The sequence below is a fragment of the Cavia porcellus genome, unplaced genomic scaffold (assembly GCF_034190915.1).
Source record: "Cavia porcellus strain 051 isolate PalLab524CR breed Dunkin Hartley unplaced genomic scaffold, mCavPor4.1 scaffold_31, whole genome shotgun sequence".
Classification (NCBI taxonomy): Eukaryota; Metazoa; Chordata; class Mammalia; order Rodentia; family Caviidae; genus Cavia; species Cavia porcellus.
In genome coordinates, this window is record NW_026947514.1 from 7,604,370 (window position 1) to 7,616,991 (window position 12,622).

Consider the following 12,622-nt stretch of genomic DNA (forward strand, 5'->3'; position numbering starts at 1 on the left):
TTGAAGAAAGAAAACGTCAGGAGAGCTATAGAAAACCAATAGTAATGTGCAAGACATAAATTCAATCACATAAAAAATTATATTAAATGTGAACTAAAAAACACTTTAATAAAAGGCAGAGCTTGTCAGACTTGATTTTTAAAATATCCAATAATGGGATCTACACAAGAAACATATCTTAGATTCAAAGACACCATGTTGAAAGGAAATGGATAGAAAACACAGCATGAGCACATTAAACATATGAGAACTGAAGTAGTAAATGAATGCTAGACTTTGAAGTAAAAAAATCTAAAGACACATAAATACATAAATATAAAATATATTTTATGAAAACAGACAAAAAGGGATATATCATAAAATTAAAAAGGATAAACTCAGTCACATCTAGTGACTATAAACATATATGTCCCTGACAACAGAGCCCAGAATGTATGAAACAACCACAAAATTGAAAGAATACTCACCACAGCATTGTTCATTATTCACAAGAGCCAAGGAACAGAAGCACCCCACGTTCCCTCAGCTGAGAGGTGGCTAATGTGGGGTGCGCAAACCGTGGAACATTCTCCACTCTCTAAGCAGAACATTCTCCACTCTCTAACCCTAACGTGTTGGTGAAGCGCGAGACCGACCTGAACTGCATAGCGAGACTCTGTTCAAAAAGACAAAAAAAGAAATTTTCGATGTGCTATAAGGTTTGGGTTTTTTGCACATGGCTGTCCAGTTGGTCCAGTATATTTACTCAAGGTACAATCCTTTCTCCATTTAATTGCTTTTGCATCTTTGCCAGCAATCAATTGTCTGTTATGTGGGTATCTACAGTGGGACTTCATATTGGTGGCTTGTCTATCTTGATATCAATGCCGTCCTGTCACAATTGGCGTAACTTTGTGGTAAGCCGTGGGATGGGGAGGACTGAAACTCTAATTTTGTTCCTTTATCAAAGCTGCTTAGACTATACTGAGTCTTTTGCATTTCTGCAGAAATGTAAGAATCAAAATGTTAATTTGTATGAAAAGTGATCTTGGCATTTTGATAAGGGATTGTGTTTTCTGATCTTTATTATTTTCTTCTATTTGTTTTTGGTTTTATTCTGTCCCTTATTTTTAATTTCTTAAGAAAAGATATGAGGATATTTCATAACTTCTTCTTTTCTAATAAATGTAGGTGGTGTTGAAAAAATAAAATTTCCTTCCTGATTAAAAATTAATAACCTTAAAAAACTAGAAAGCAGAGTAAAGTGAACCCCGAACAAACAGAAGCAAATAAATAGTAACGATAAGAGCAGAATTCAACGAAACAGAGAACAAAAATACAATAACAAAAACTCAAGGAAAACAAAATTGGTTTTCTGCAAAGACCCATTAAATCATCCAATCTTTAGCTAGATTGATTAAGGAACAAAGAGAGAGGGTCAAATTCAGGTATGAAAAAAGAATCATCACTACCAACCAGAAGCCAAGAGAACAGAAGAAATTATGAACACTATGACAATACGTGGGAGAACTCAGATGAGGTCAATGACTTTCCAAAAAGGGATTAATTATCAAAACTTACTCAAGAAAGCAGAAAATCTGAAAAGCTTTACAATTAGTAATGGGAAGGTGATGTGTCAGCTTGCCTGGGCTGAGGGACCGGTGAAGCCCACTTTCCCATGTCTGGGAGGCTGTGACAGAGGGCCCTGGCGTGTGAATGGGTGCCTGAGCTAGAGAGATTGCCTTCACCCCGTGGGCGGGCACCTTCCAGTCTCTGCCGAGACCCCACATGGAGCAAAAAGGTGCACAAAGTGTGGATTCTCTTCACTGCAGCTGGCACACCCACCTCTGCCTGCCTTGAGACATTAGAGCCCCAGGGTCTGGACCCCAGACTTTGGGGGCTTTAACCCCCTGTGGTTCTCCAGCCTTTGGCTTTCCTGGTGCTATGGCCAGGAGATGGCAGATCCTGGACTTCTTGGCTCTACAACCCAGTGAGCCAACTCCTAAAATAAATCCTCTTCCCTTATCTATCTGGTTCCCATTGGCTCTGGTCTCTAGGGATCTCTGGCTGACAAGATTAATACCACATAAAACTGTAAAAATCTTCCTACTAAGGAATACCTCGCCTTTAATGATGAAGTTTATCTAATTTCTAAACAAATGATAGCAATGCTTTATAATCTCTTTCAGAAAACATATTCGATTAAGGAGTATTGATACCAAAGCCAAACAAGATATCACAGGAAAAAAAGAAAAAACTACAGATAATATCCCTGTGGAGGTAGACGTAAAATCCTAAATGAAAATATTAACAAACCAAACCTAGCAATATATCCATAAAGGATAATTCACCATGACCATCTGGGGTTTGCTCCAGACATACAAGTTTGCTTTAATATTTGAGAATCAATTAATATAATGCGTCATATTAATAACAAAAACCAAACAACCATCTTAGTAATGTAGAGGAAATACATTTGACAAAATCTAACACTGGCAGCAGGGATTCTTCCTCCTGATAAAGGCCGCTATGCAGAACCTACCACTGACATGCTAAGTGACAGCGACAGACTGAACCCCACCCCCAGAGTCATGAGTGGGGCCAGGACGGCACCCTCTCCACCACACCGGAAGTTCCAGGCAGTGCGGTCAGATTAGGAAAATAAAGGCATCTGGACTGGAAGATGAATAAAGCTATTGGAAGGCGACACTGTCTTCTATGTGGTAAAGCCTAAGAAACATGGGAAAACACACATGCGCACGCACACAGACACAGACACACACACACACACACACACACACACACACACACACACACACGGCACTAGACCTAATGAGTTCAGCAAGGTCACAAGATGCAAATCACTGTGCAAAAGCAAACTGTTATTTCTATTTGTTAGCAACAAGTAATCTGAAAATAGAATTAAAAAAAAAAACCTCCTAGTCACAAAAAGATGAAAAAGAATAAGACATTTAAGAATAAATTTAACAAAAAATATGAAAGGCATGTCTACTGAAAGTACAACACATTCCTGGGATAATTTAAATAAATTTAAAATAAAGGGAGGGAGAGACGGAACATAGCCCAGTGGTGTAAGCCCCTGCCCAGCAAATGCAAGTTCATGAGTTTGATTCCAGGTACCCCACACACTAAAAAATAAATAAAATAAACAGAGGGTAGTCCATGGCCAGGGTTTGGACACTCAATATTGCTAAGATGACAGTTTTTTCCCAAACCAATCTATACATGCAATATAATCCCTATCAAATCTCAGTAGCCTTTTAAAAATACATATAAAGTGATTAGCTTTACAGAAATGTAAAGGACCCAGAATTGTCAAAAAAATGCTTAAAAAGAATAATTTGAAGAACGCATACCATCCAAACTCAAAAATTACTATAAAATACTATAATCAAGATAATGTGATAATGGCGTAAATATAGGATCAACAGAACAGAACCAAGTCTAGATTACTACAATAATCAAGTTTTTTGACAAAGGTGCCAAAATAATTCAATAGGAAAAAACAGCCTTTACATAAATGATGCTGGGATAACTGGATGTCTATGTGCAAAAGGATTAGTTTAGATCTTTACTTCATACAATAAACAAAAATTAGTTCAGAATAGATCATAAACTAAAATATGTGCGCTAAAACTATAAAACTCCTAGAAGAAAAACCAGGAAAAATTTGAACTTGGGGTTGCTCAGTGTTTTTAGAGACAAAACCACAGTCCATTTTTAATAAATGGTAAATTGAATTTCATCGAAATTAAAAATACTTGTGCCTCAGAGAAAAAAAGAGAAAAATAATTCAGGCTAATAGAAAATATTTACAAGTCACACATCCGATGAAGAATTTGTATCCAGAATATATGAACACTTACAACTCAGTCATTAGACAATAAAGTCCCAATTCAAAAATTGACCGAATGTCCCACAAAAGATTCAGAATGACGGATAGACACGTGAAAAATGCTCCACACTGTTACCTATGGGGAAATGCAGATCAAAAACCACAATGAGATATGATTACACACCAGCTAAAATGACTGTCATACAAACGACGGTCACAAGCGTGGTGGAGAAATCAGAAGCTTCGCACATCATTGGTGAAAGAGTGAAGCAGAACACCGTCCTGAAGACCCACGTGGCGGTTTTTTAAAAGTTCAACACCATGGAGCTGGGGATTTAGCTCAGTGGCACAAGCACCTGCCTGGCAAGCACAAAGTCATGAGTTAGATCCCCGGTACCAACAAAAAAGTTAAAAGTTCAACTCGAACTTGCCATAGTCTACAGTTCAAAGTTCTGCCACCTCCAAAAATCCCATCAAAACTTAGTCTCTCATGTCACAACCTGACCCTCCAGCTTCCACAAAGAGCAGGTTCCCGGGCCACGCAGGCCACTGCATGCCCTCTTTACTGAAAGGTTAGGATCCAATAGTTTCGGGGAGAATCCCAGGGCTGAAGCAGGGCAAGATGGAAGGTCTAGGGGTTTGGGTTCTTCCTTAACACAAGCGCTCTCCAAGCAAAGGTGCCGTTGTGCACCGGCGGCTGCTGGTCCCAAGCCCATTTCTTCCTGAGCCCTCACTGTCCCGCTGTGCCCCTTCCCACTGAGGGCATCTTACTGACCAGACAACCATTCCTGCAAGCCCAGAGGCCAGGCGGGAACCCATAGGCAGGAAATCCCATTTCTCTTCTTAGAGGAACAAGCCAGCCCTTCACACTTTTGGACCGCATTCTGGAGCTCAGATTTGAGGTTCCTTTCTCCTCTGGTTGGGGTCCCCGGGGCTCGCAAAAGAACCGCTACCTCAGTACTGTCCACACTGAAGAACTTCAGCCAGTGGCCCCTGAGAGAGGGCAGCTTCACACCTCCCCATCTATTTGAATGCAAGTTTCTGACCAGGACCAGAGAAGGTACCACCAGGCCCTGCACATCCAGTCGGTGCTGGCACCTACCAGGACCGAGGGGGACAGCAGGGCGGGACCATAGGGGCAGGGTGACGGGTGGTCGGACACCTGGCTGAGCAGCATCTGGCATGGTTGGAGTAGCGTCCCTAAGTGGGGCTTCCTGGTGGCCCCTGAGGACAGACGGCTAATAAGGCACAGGAGACAGGGAAATACACAGTAAGCAGATCGTGGTGAGTGACCACCCAACACCCTGCTACACCTTGCCCAGGGTGCCAGCCACCCATCAGCCCGGCTTATATTAGTTCAGCTCTTGGTGAGGCAGCTGGGGCAGTCCTGCTAGAATGAACCTAGCTCAAATCGTGAGATTCCTGGGCTCCAAATCCTCCGCCAGTGTAGCCGAGCTCCCCAGCAGATTTAGCTCCAATCAGGCCAGGTCAGTGCCCTTTGGAGAAAGGATGGGGCGCCCACCCGCAGGATGAGAATACTTATGTTGATACTCCACAAAATCTTGACCCACCAGACGGTCACTCATTAAGAGCAACCCCTCTGTCCCCGGTTTATAAGGCAGTGTGCGCTGCCCTCAGCATCTGTCCCTGGCCCTTCCCTGACCACTTGGCCTGTGACGAGGGTTAAACCCCAGCACAAGTCCCCTTCGGGGGACACCTATACCCAAGAAGCTTCAAGACCCTGCCAGAGAGTGCCACCAGGAGCCCTGGCGTCTGAGGGTACTTGATCAAGGGGCCAGGGCTGAAACGGGAGATTTGATCTACTGGGTCCCAGACACAGGGTCTGATCTCCTGGCAAGGATGTGAGATCACAGTGAAAACCCACAGTAGGTCAGCTCTGGGAATAACAGCTAAAATGGTGACAGCTGGCATCTGCCAGATTCTGTCACCAGCTACCCTGGCAGTGCCGCCAAGGCCAATGGCACAGGGCCACCAGGAAGCCCCACTTAGGGACGCTACTCCAACCATGCCAGATGCTGCTCAGCCAGGTGTCCGACCACCCGTCACCCTGCCCCTGTGGTCCTGCCCTGCTGTCCCCCCTTGGTCCTGGTCAGGTGCCAGCACCGACTGGATGTGCAGGGCCTGGTGGTACCTTCTCTGGTCCTGGTCAGAAACTTGCATTCAAATAGATGGGGAGGTGTGAAGTTGCCCTCTCCTCGAAGGCCACATGGAGACGGCACCTGACTCCAACAGCTCGTGTGTCTCCCTCCTCAGGCTGCTCACTACAGCCACCCCCAAGTGTCCAATCTGATGGCAGCAGAGCCCAGCACCCAGTCCCCATATGGCACCATGTGGCAGTTGGTGCCAAGTGGACTACATTGGGTCCCTTCCATCCCCAAATGCCACACATACATGCCAGGTGTGGGTTTTGCTTTCTTACCCACAGGACCTCAGCTGTCACCGCTGCCCAAGGGCAGATGCAGCCTTTGATCCTCTGGCACAAGATTCCACATCCCCTTATTCAAATTAGAAACTTGCTTTATGGGAGAAGAGGTGTGGGCGTAGCTATGGCCCCGTGGTCCAGGGATCGTTTCTACATCACTTAATGTCTGAACTGCTTCGATGGCACAACCAAACCCCAGGCTGATGGGATGCTTTGCAAAGACGGACGTCCTCCTGCAGCCTGCAGCCTGCACCAAAGACCTTCATGTAGCTCTGTGCCGCCAGTAGGAAGATGCACAGATCGATCTAGAACTAAGGGAAGCGGACAAAGAAGTCTATCTTGGGCTCCATTGTGCTTCCTTCCCCCAATTCATATGCTGAAGCATCCTTATTAGAAGAGTGGGATACAGACACGCACAGGGGATCACACAGGGAGAAGACACCCCAGAAAGCCGAGGAGAGAAGTCTCACAGAAACCAACCCTGCTACTATGGATTAAAAACTGGTGGTCAACTAATGCCACCTAGGTTACATCACCATACTGCTGAGTATAGGTGTCCCACCTGAGGAAGCATAAATACAAACATGGAGGAGGAGCTATTGCGTTGAGACATTAAGGCACTGTGGGTTCTCCTACGTGCTCCTGTTTGAGTCATTCGTTCTCCTGGAGGAGCTCTGGTCCTCACATCGAGCATTGCTTCCTGGCTCCAGAGAGGAAGACTTGTGCCGCTTGGTCCCCAGGATGAACTCGTCACACTGCTTCCTGGCATGTACTTGACTGTGCTTGTCATCAGAAGAGCTCGGGGCCTCCGTGTCGCTGAGGATGGCTGTGGTGCCTTTCAGGACAGCCTTGGTCTTGTTATGAGTGTGACTTCTCGGCTCTTGCGTAGAACCCTCATCCCACCAGCACAGCTCCTTCACCCCGCTAGCATAGACTTTCTGGCTTCCACCGCTGACCTTTGGACCTTCCCAGCACAGATCCATAAGAGACTGGTGTGAGTCCTTCCTGTGGGCTCTAGACCTCCAGTTGGATTCGTGGGAGGACTGTTATGAACTCTGGGTCTTCATCTGGACTCATGTGGAACATTGCTGTGGGATTCAGGCCCTTGGCTGAATATTCTATGTCTTTGGTGTTATGGACAGATTTCTTATATTTTCTTGTGTTAACTCTGGGTGACCATCATAAAACAATATTATAGACTCCGCTTAGCAGCATAAGCGCCTGCCTTGCAAGCAGGCAGTCATGAGTTCGATCCCCGGTACCGATAAAAATGAAAAAGACAAAAAAAAAAAAAAAAAAGGATCCCATGTCCTGATTCTAATTGTTGTCCTCACAACCCCTGACTACAACACCTGCCAACACCTTGATCTCAGACTTCCACCCTTGAGAACTGTGAAGAAATAAATTTCTATAGTTTAGGCCTTCCAGTCTTCATTATGGGGCCGGGACAGACTAAGAATCCCTGCCCAACAGCACCTTTGGGAACCCATCGGGGGAATCAATATGTGCTTCTTGCCCTGCAAGCTTGAGCTCTATAGAGCTACAGGCCTTGTTCTCAGGGCAAACAACCCCACATGGAGATGGGCGAGAAGCCCGTTACACAGTTCAGGTGCTGCCCAGATGCTTCAGGATCCCTGAACCAACAGGTGGCATCACTATCCTAACACAGGAGGCTGCCCCAGATTAACCAACAAGAAAAGCACAGAGATGTCACTCCTTGAGGGCAAGCAGGAACATGTTTGGCATCCAGAGGGATCATGTGGGCAACTCCTGATATTTCACTGCCCAACTGCAAGGGTAAATCATAAAACACAGTGTCCTGGCCCCAGGAAGAACATGGTGTCTTTGATGTCAGAGTCCCTCAGGCATGAGGGTCAGGATCATGTGTCTTGCTAGAGGGACCCAAAAGTGACTAATGGAGAAGGGAGAGGAGACAGTGACTACCCACAGTGACCCCATCCTTCCTTTTCAGAGGCATGGGCAGAGGCCCACCTGGGTCCTAAAGAAGGGACCCAGGTCACACCTGAAGAATGGATCCCAGTAGAGCAAGGGGTGGACTGTGCTGGTTACTGCATCACACAATCCAGACTCTTTGACGGGGCTTTCATCACTCTGCTTGGGGTGCCGCTGGCAGAGAAACCTCATCTTGGTTCCTGTAGGGATTACCTCAGCTTAACCAGTCTTCCAACCAAGGTCACTTCCCTTCCAATGTGGCCTCCACGCAATCACCACTGGATTGGACCACAAAAGGCTGGCCACCTCAGTCCAGCTTGGGACAACTAGGAAGGGACTTCTAGGTCCAGAGGTCACCATGGAGTCCACCAAAGCTGTCCAAAGAAGCCCTGAGCTATAGCCCAGCTTCTGCCCGCACCAAGTCCTGCTCCCTGTCTTGCCCCCATGGGTTTTCTCTGTGTATTAACATAGTGAAGAACAATCATTGTGCCTGAGCCCAGTATTGTTCCACAATTATGTATGACAGTGGAATCCCCCATGTAGTTCAGAATGTGTTATGGTTCAAATCTCATATCATACCATATCATATCAACTCACCCTCCTGGCGTAACATGGCAGGTTCCATTGCTTTAGAAACATACAATAACAATATAAAGACCATATTTTTTAGTACACGCTTTACACCAGGCATTTCTCATGCATTCTCTCACTTGATTCACTCAGTGTCACGAAGTTTCCAGTCCTCCCTCCCGTTCACATCCCTGGTCAGCAGGAGGGCAGAAGGTACCCCAGCAGTCCAACTGTGTCCACAGCTGTCTCACAAGCTGTTCCAGTCCTGATGCAACAGGAGGACACCTGCTTGGTTCCAGTGGGCAGAAGGATAACCACTACTTGGACTCAGAGGAAGGCAATTTTCTGTCAAGACAAGCAGGAACTCTGGCAGGAGGATGGGCTTCACGGAGAGGTAGTGAGAACCCTACCCCCCAGAATATGCAATCTTCCACCAGGGCAATGAGAAATGTTAAGCTGAGTGATCAGAGAGGCCCCAGTCCTTGAAAGAAAGAATCATCTGATTCTACACCCTACATTCAAATCCCCAGCACCGCGCTGACTCAAAGCTTCCACTGACAAGGATTCCAGAACTGTGACCGGCACAGGAGCCCTGAACGGAAGTGCAGTCTGACCTGACTCTGGAACTCTGCCAGCCGCTGTGGGTGCCTCTGACCAGCCTGACCGCAGGGAGCCAGGCAGTGCAACCTATGCAGGTCCCTCCCTGTCCTGGCACCCTTGACTACAGCCCACCAGGTGCTTAACGGGTGCTGTGGGTAAGCACGGGAATGAATGCCAAGCAGCCTCAAGCGAGCACCCTACAGAGATGCAGCCTCCGGGGCGCCTCATCCCCTTGCCCGTACCCAGAATGAAAGGGGTGTGGGGCCACACCCCGGCAACTCCATGCATTGCCATCTGCATGCCAGCACCGGGCTCTGAGGACTCCTCCTTGGCTCACTGAATTATAGGACAGCTGGCCAGCACCGTTTTCAAGCTGTGACCTACCAATTGCCACCCTATCCCTGCAGCCAGCCTGGACCCGAAGCAACTCAAAGTTGCTCCCCCCCAAAAAAACACATGCCTGACTTCATGATACTTCAGCCACCCGTCAGATCAACACGGAGCATGCATTGGCTATGGACACACTGCAGCCTTTTAAGTTTAATATTCTCACCCGGAACTCGTCTGTTCATTTGACAAACAAGCATTGAGACAGGCCACATCGCAGGACCTCAGACAATCAGCACGTTTCTGTGTGCAGAGGGCCCCACTGAAAATGTTCTGGGTCCTGGGAGCCAGCTTGTCCTGGCCAAATAACAAACCCGCTGTTGGAGCCGTAGGCAGTGAGAGAACTTAGGGACAGGACTGGGTTCCAAAGAGACTTGATTTACAAACAAGGCGGGTTTGATCACAAGAAACACCCCACGCTGCCAATGTTCTGTTATCCCCTGAGCCGCCCCCATCCTCCGATTGCAGAGCCCCAGCCCAGGCCCCGTTTTGTTCTACTCCTCCGCTGCACCCCATGAATCCTGGCAACACAGGTGCTGTCTCTGTGTGCCTCACATGGCGGCCTCCTAGAAGCTCAATTCCCTCTCCCCATGCATGGGCCAGGCTTAGCCACCTGCTGCTAACAGAAAGCGGCTGACATCATGGTATGTGAGTGACTTCTAAAACTGTATGGTAGCAAAAAATATGGTGTGTGCATTTAAATGTTTAAAAATCACTACAGTAAAACACACGTTGCCGTTAATCTCCCTCAGAATACTCCTCCTCAACTCTAACACGCTCACCCCACCATTCTTGCCACTGTCTGAAGCAGCTCTGGAGGTCCCCTTTCACGAGGGTCTTTGTTTGTGCTGTCCTGGTTGCCTCAATGTCCTAATCGATTCAAAGCCTTTACTCTTCCTGGTCATTTTGACTTCAGGAAAGAGCTAGAAGCACCCAGGGCCAGACCCAGTGCACGGGGCGGATGAGGACACACCGTCAGTGTTTACCAGGATGGCGGCAGCAGTCACCGTCACCACACCGAGTCACTCTGTCCCGTCACTGAACTCCTCCAGGCCATCCCAGCTGCCTGTCTAGCTGGGGGCGCTCGCTGCCGGAGCTGGGGTCCACCCCGCCTCACCTCAACACCCCGCACGTCTCCCCAGCTCTCATCTCCGTCCACTCCACAGCTTCTCATTCTCCTCCTGTCCCAATACCTCTCTCCTTCTTTTGTTTTTCTCTCTCTCTGCTTCTTTCCTTTCCTTTCTTTTCTTTTCTCCCTCCTCTGCGAGTGTAATTCCTCAGACCTTACCTCCTTCACTGCATCCTGTGTAAAGATTCTCCCCCTCCAGCCTCCGGGCAAAGTTGGTGGAAAAAATGAATTTTTCATTTGTTTTTTCTATTATTCTGCTCCTGGACCCAGGAAAGTGGAACTGAGGTCCCTCGGTGTGTGACGGGAGGGATGACACACCTTGATCTCTGAGTTTTGTTTTGTCATTTCCCATAAAAGTAAAACTCTCTGTGACAGGCAGGCACCAGGCTGGGGAATGAGAGGCGGGAGCCGGAAGCCGTGTCCCGTGGCCTTGGCCCTGTGGCGTGACAGTCCGGGGAGACTGGGGAGGCTCCCCAGCTCTGGTCCCCAGTGGGAGGACAAGGACTGGCTAGGAAGCCTGCTAGGGGTTTCCACGATGCACAAGCTGGCAGTTAGGTCACCAGCTCAGGGTGCCAGCTACAGGCACGCTGGTGAGCACACACGTGCGTACACACATGCACACACACACACACACACGGAGGTCCTGTGTGGGCCTCCTCAGCACCCGGTAAGTTCTTATTTACTTACTGGATCAGCATCTAGGGCCCCAGCAGCCAGAGTAAAAGGATGGCATGGAAAATGGATCCCCAAATAAACATGTATGTCCTTCCTACCTCTGGCTGCAAAAGAGAAACTGAGTCAGGGTCAGCTCCCCTGAGTTTATTAGCCACTTACTTTGAGGGTGTCACAGCCCCTGCTCCCCCACTTCCCATAATGCACTGGGCCCGTGCCCCACCAGAGTGCCAGGCGATACCAGGCTCTGCACAGGGGGATGGGAAGGCCCTCGCCACGCCCCGGTTCCATTGGCCCTCTAGGGCTCAGGGTAACTACACCTGCAGCGCGGTTTCCTGGCCACCCTGCCCAGGCAAGCATCGGTCCTTCCCTGCCTCCTTGGCCGCTCCATCCCTCGGAGCTGTACCATGTATTAGGGTTACTCATCACCACACCTCCCCCCCCTAAAAGGCAAATCCCAAGCCCAGCATGGTAGCGCACCCTGGGAGACTGAGGCAGGAGGATCACAAATTTAAGCTCAACCTAGACAATTTTGTGATTCTATAGATCCTGTCTCAAAAAATTTTTTAAAAAAGGGATGGGCATGGAGGCGCACCCCTGTAATGTTAGCACTCAGGAGGCTGAAGCAGGAGCATCACTGTAAGTCTGAGGCCCTGTCTCAAAAAACAAAAACAAAAAAAAAGGGGGGGTAGGAATGTTGCTCATCAGAAAGGCCCTGGGTTCAATACCCAGTTTAAAAACCAAAAATAGGGCCAGGCATACAGTTCGGCAGGACAGCACCTGCCTGGCAAGTACAAGGTCCTGAGTTCAATTTCTGACACAAATAAATAAATAAGTAAATAACTGCAAAGCAGAGCCTGGGCTGCTGCTGCTCTCTGTAATATTTGTCACACCTGGTACAGTGCCTGGCACGTGCTGAACCAGTGGGAAACGTCCACTGAATGAATGCATTGAACACAGGCTGTGTACCGGGCCTCCTGAGATTAGCGGCCTCAGGGAAAAGCTATTTGCCCAAACGTGGGGCGCTGAACAA